Raw genomic sequence first — 6,283 nt, forward strand, 5'->3', positions numbered from 1 at the left:
AAAGTTCGTATTTTGGATTGTTTAAAAGAATTTCACTTGAATAATAAAGTTTTTTCTTTGTCTCTTGATAATGCAACTGCAAACACAAAGTGTATTGACTATTTGAAAAATGACTCCGAGTTGAATTTGTTGTTGGGTGGTAGTCTCTTGCATGTTAGATGTTGTGCTCATATTTTGAATTTGTCTGTTCAAGAGGGTCTCGCTGAGTTGCAACCATTGCTAAACCCAATTAGAACAGTTATAAAATGGATTAGGATTACTCAGTCAGTTAGAAGAAAGTACATAGCTATGTGTAAAGAGAGAGGTCTTAAGAAAAGACAATGGTCTATTGATACCCCTACCCGTTGGAATTCTACTTTCAAGTTGTTGAGTGATGCTATAAAGTATCGTGATATTTTGACCCAACTTTACAATGAGACTCGTGTTGATCCTACTGAGTTAATAACCGAAAGTCATTAGACTAATGCTTCTTTTGTTCGTGATGTTTTAAATTCTTTTGATAGTGCAACTCATATTTTCTCTTATATTTATGAGCCTAACGTTCATTTAGTCATAATTGAGTGTGTTAAAGTTGTTCACACCATCGAAGAGCATATGAAGATTGATGGACTTCGTCCCGTTCTTGATAGCATGAAACGTAAGTGGCATACTTATTTTAGTGAATTTCCAATCATTTATGGAATTGCTGCTATTCTTGACCCCGGTGTCAAAGCTGAAGGTTTGGAAAATCTTTTAGAATTTTATTATACAAGTTTAAGTATCGATTATGATGTTAGTGAATATATTAACAAATGCAAATCTGTTTTGGGAGACCTTTATGATCATTATGCATCTATTTATGGTTTTGATTTGGCAACACCAACTACTACTAGCACTTCCGATTCTAGATTTGGTTTTCTTGATAAAGTTATGAAAAAAAACACAAAGCATCTACATCATTCTCATCATCATCTTCTTCAACACTTGCTATTAATGATTATTTGTCATATCAACATGAGACCAACAACAACTTTCAAATTATAAAATGGTGGCAAGAACATAAAAAAAGTTTTCCTATATTGGCGAGAATTGCAAAAGATATACTTGCAGTTCCCGCTTCATCTGTTGCTTCCGAGTCTGCTTTTAGTGCAGGTAGAAGAGTGTTAGATGAAAAAAGATCTCGCTTAACTCCGGAAAGCATTCAAATTTGTGTTTGTAAGAAAGATTGGGATCAAGCTGAAAGAAGAACTCAAGGTTTAAAGGAAGACGAAGACGATGAAGATGATCCTGTGATGATATTGGAGTCGTCAACGGATGATGCAGCTTCCGGGGATGATGATGCAACAAACATGGGTGGCTAGAAAAGTCTAAATCAGGTACGCTAAGAACTACGTGGGCTTTGATTCTTTCGGGATACGTAGGCAACTTATTTTTCGAAAATTACAATTTAATTGCAAAATTAAATTTTAGTTTTCTAAAGATAGGTCCAAGCCCCCCCCCCCAAATTTCAAAGAAGTACAATATAAGAACTACGCTGGCTTTGATTCCTTATTTTATAATATAAGGATACGTAGGCATCTTAATTAAGAGCAAGCCATCAAATTTTTAATTTTGTAAAAATTAAAACACCACACAACCCACCCGACCCTAACCCACGAACCCACCCGACCCTAACCCACAAACCCACCCGACCCTAACCCACCTAACCCACAAACCCACCCGACCCTAACCCACTAACCCACCCGACCCTAACCCACCTAACCCACAAACCCACCCGACCCTAACCCACTAACCCACCCTTCGACCCACCCTAACTCACTAACCCACCTTGACCCGTCTAACCCACGAACCTAGCTCGACCCACCCATGACCCGTCTAACCCACAAACCCAGCTCGACCCACCCACGATCCGTCTAACCCACAAACCCAGCTCGACCCACCCACGACTCGTCTAACCCACGAACCTAACCCTGGTGTGTCCAACTTCTCCGACCCAACCCACGACCCGGCCCACCCTACCCTACGTGTGTCGTGCCGTGTGTCATGAAACCCCAACCCGCGACCCACCTAACCCTAACCCAGCTCGCACGACTCGCACAGTGGACACCTCTAACCCTAACCCATTTTTCTTTCAACCGATGCTGCCAATATTGGAAATCCAACTTTCTCTTAGGGATATTGTTATTTACCCCCTTTACGTAGTCTTCCCCTTCCTCAATTGTTGATATTGCATCTCCTTGGCCGCTTAAATTATTCGTAATGCTGCTCCAATTAGCACCCCAAAAAGTTCGATTATCCAAGCACCATTTTTGAGCTCTAGCTCAAAAACAATCAAGGTTTTTAGCCAAGATAAACATACTAGAACCATTCATGGAACTAGCCCATATATCGGTAGCCAAACCTTTGATAGCGCTATACCGCAAGCACCACCTTTTAAGCTGATAAGGTCGGTTAGATTGATGCAAAGAGGGATCTGAGTCATAAAGAATTGCTGCATGATCCGATACTACTATCGGTTCATGAAAAATTCGACCTTTCGGAAAATGCACAACCCATTGATCCGTACAAAAAGCTTTATCTAAAAGCTCCATAATGAGACCATTCTCCAATTGTTTGTTAGTCTAAGTGAAACGAGGCGCAGAGAAAGGAACATTAATCACACCATTATTTAAGCGCCAATAAACAAAGGCATCTAGCCCTTTTATCACTAATGAACCCCCTAACTTGTCTTGCAAAGAATCGACTTGATTAAAATCCCCAATCAAGAGACAATTAGGAGTTATGGAAAGAAGAGTAGTAATTTCATTCCATACTCTAGTACTATCTTCTACTTTAGGCTCACCATAAACAAACATCACATTTCTATTACTTCCATTACCGTCATCGAGGGTTACACAAAATGTAGTTCGGATGGAGTAGAAATAACACAAGTACCAACCCCTTGATACTAACTAAAAACCGCTAGACCTCCCCTTGTAACATCCGCGTCCACTCTATAAGAAAAATTTGGAGTGAGCGGATCAAATAAAAGTTTACATCAACAAAAGGCATTTTAGTTTCGGATAAAAACAAGAACATAGGAAACTTAGAAGAAATAAATTAGCACACTAAATATGGATGTGTAGGGGGTTAGTGTGTCATTAAGACCCTTAAAATTCCATGAGATGATCTTCATATATCCATCGAGAGCTGATCCGGTGCAGCCACCACACCAAAACTCTCACCCATGGATCTCTAAATAGCTTGTTGAACCTCAACTTCCATGTTATCATCTTCTTGTTGTTTTCAGTTCACGTCCTCTTCCTTTCTCTTCTTAGAGGGACTTGAGAAGGAGGAGGAAGATGAGTATTGAATTCTCTTTTTCAATTCCTCTTGTTCCTATTTTCCTTTCGAAGCCGCGAGATGCACACCTTCACCCCCTAATGCCTAGCCATGACAACATCGGATATTGCCTTTGATTTAACTCGAACCCCATATCTTTATCACGTTGCCATAAACTGAACCCACCCTTCTCAAACCACCGATCAAGAGTCTTTCTCCTCTTTTTAGCAACCCAGTCAAGAGTAAAAGCACACTTACGAACATAACCATCATCACAAGACAGAGCTTCATAATGTATCTCATCTTGAACCCTTTTGCGCAGCCAAAACTGAACAATATCCAATTTAGTAGAAACATCGTTACCCCCATGGAATTTGGCTGAGACAGGGGAATTAGGAGGGTCAAATTCCATCATTGGCATCATTGGAAAAATTGGCTCAAAAAACGGAGAGGTGTCTTAAATTGGTTCTGGAAAAACCCGAGAAGACGCATGACCATTGCGAAGAGAGTGAACAAGGCTCCTCCTTACCTCAATTATATTCAGAGCGTTAGGAAAAACAGAGAAGGAAGAGGGAGATAATCGTTTTACCCTCAGCGCTGGTGGAGAAATCGCCATCATTGATTCGCCGTAGCATTGGATGTCGTTGTCGAAGCTGAAATACCCAAGTTAAGAATATCCTGTAGCAAACCAGTTTGAGCCGATTGATTTAAGTGATTAAATGGAAGAGTGACCCACTCATCAGTGGCCAAGGTATTAAACAACGTGGGCCAAAATAATTCTTGGTGACCCGCTGCATTCGAGGATTCACCAATCTCAAAGATGGAGTTCCCAATATGTGGCCTTGAAGATTCGCCCACCTCAAAGGTGGAGTTCATAAAACGGGGCCTTATGAATGGTGGAGAATCTAGGTCACACCCAACCAGTGACGGACCTGGGCTTGTGCCTGGTGGGTCAAGTGACTCACCAGGGCCCAAAAAAAATTTTAAGTTTTTTTTTTTTTTTTTTAAAATAAAAAATAAAAAATACTAACGTCTGAAAATCCGTCCCTCAAGTTCGCATCTTCCTCTTCGCCTCTTCCTCAGACCTCAGTTCCTCTTCGCTAGTTCGCTTCATCTTCCTCTTCGCATAATTTCAGGTTAGTCATCTACTCATCTACTCATCTTTCAACTTTTTTTTATTTATTTATTTAATTGTTGATATTACTTGTTAGTTGTTAGTTATGAATTATGATTTAGTAATACTAAATTTGAACCCTAAATCCCTAATTGTTCAATAATCAACTCAATTCCAGAGAATTTTGCATTATCTGAATTGTGAATTTGTGAAATGTTTGAACCCTAAATCCCTAATTGTGAATTTGTGAAATGTAAAATGTTAGTTATCAACTCAATCCCTAATTGACTAATTGTTCATAATCTACTGCTCTTCGCTAGTTTGCTCACGCCTCCAGTGCTGGCTGTGCTACTGGCCTGCTGGCTGCTGCTCGCCTAGTCGACTGCTCCAGCCTCCAGTGCTCTGTGCAGCTGTGCTCTATCCTCTGCTGCTCGCCTAGTCGCCTGCTCCAGTGCCTAGTCGCTGACTTGCTGTCTTGCTGAGTGTTGGGCATGGCCCTGCTGCAGTGCTGCTCCGCCTGCTCCGCTGCTCGCCTCAATCATTCAGCGCCTGCCGCCTGCCGCCTCCGCCTAGCAAGGTAGGTAATCATCAATTGATTCTTTTTTTTTTTTTGTGAATTTTTTATCAAATTTGCATTACTTGTCTCTTAAAATTAGTATATACGGTGAATGTTCATTGAATTTGCATTATTTGTGCAAATTGTGTTTTGACTGTTAAATTGAACTTATTAGTTTATCTGTTTATGTCATTATGTGAAATTGTGAATATGTGATGTCGGACATTGTATAAGACAACAATTAAACTATTAGTGTAAGGAGGATTATAAATTTATAATTAGATTACAGTTTGGACTGGTTAGTGCTTAGTGGTGCTAGTCGCATATTCGGCTGGAAGTTCCGTATAGACTAGTGGAGATATTAGTTTGTTGATTTTAGTCTTGTCAATTTTAAGCTTTTTAATTATTAGTTAGTATTGTAATCTTGTCAATTTTCTATTTGGATGATCTTTGTAAATAATTTTTCTGGGGAATATTGCTTGATTTAGTTGAATATTGCTTGATTTAGTTGAATATGAACCGTCCAACCAATTATGAATAGGGGTAATTCGATGTTGGGGTTATTTGCATATGATTCATACTTGTGATTTCATTTGTTTTGTTAACTTTGTGTTTGATTAGGTTGTTGAATTTATATGCAGGGAAGACTCAGCTTATCAATCATTTTCTAATCAACAAGAGTTGGTATATTGTTAATTTGCCTGGATATGGGTGAGTCTCTGTAATTTTGGTTTTAATTTGGGCAATTTCTGTAATTCTTGAGTCTATTTCATGCTGGGAATATTGTATACTTGTATTGTGAATCAATTGTTATTCGTGTTTATTCCTGATCATATGCTTGAATCATATTGAAGTGCCGAAAAAGGATTGCTTTTACGCCTTGAGGCATTGCTTCAAAATTATTGATCATCCTGTAAAACATGTTGCGGACTGATATGTATTTAGGCTACATCCGTTGTAGTTAATTTGGTCTCCAATCGTGTTGTTTATTTTCAAGTTTAGGAAGTAAATGTCTCCTTACATGTCATTGTGAAATTTTATTTTACATATTTGATTATCGATTGTGACTCACCAGTCGGAAATTCCTGGGTCCGCCACTGTATGCCTTCCACGACATTGTTTAATAGGGTTAAGCAGCGCTAAAGCGGAAGAAGATCATAACCCTCAAGAATGATAATGGTGAGTGGATTAGTGGCCAGGATGATATTTAGACTCAAAATCAAGATTCTCTTAAAAAAAATTTATTTCAAGATTAGGGACTAGTAGTCCAGTTGATGATGATATTGATCTATTATTTCGAGAGATGGGTTTTC

The 6,283-nt window shown here is 39.1% G+C and overlaps 1 long non-coding RNA gene across 1 annotated transcript; it reads left to right on the forward strand.

Moving 5' to 3' along the window:
- The first annotated feature begins 3,917 nt into the window (after positions 1-3,917).
- Positions 3,918-5,995, forward strand: LOC110732021. Its single transcript, XR_002513415.1, has 2 exons — positions 3,918-4,436; positions 4,735-5,995. It is a non-coding gene; the product is annotated as an uncharacterized LOC110732021 (long non-coding RNA).
- Positions 5,996-6,283: the final 288 nt, after the last annotated feature.

This window comes from Chenopodium quinoa, unplaced genomic scaffold, assembly GCF_001683475.1.
Source record: "Chenopodium quinoa cultivar QQ74 unplaced genomic scaffold, ASM168347v1, whole genome shotgun sequence".
NCBI classification, from domain to species: Eukaryota; Viridiplantae; Streptophyta; class Magnoliopsida; order Caryophyllales; family Amaranthaceae; genus Chenopodium; species Chenopodium quinoa.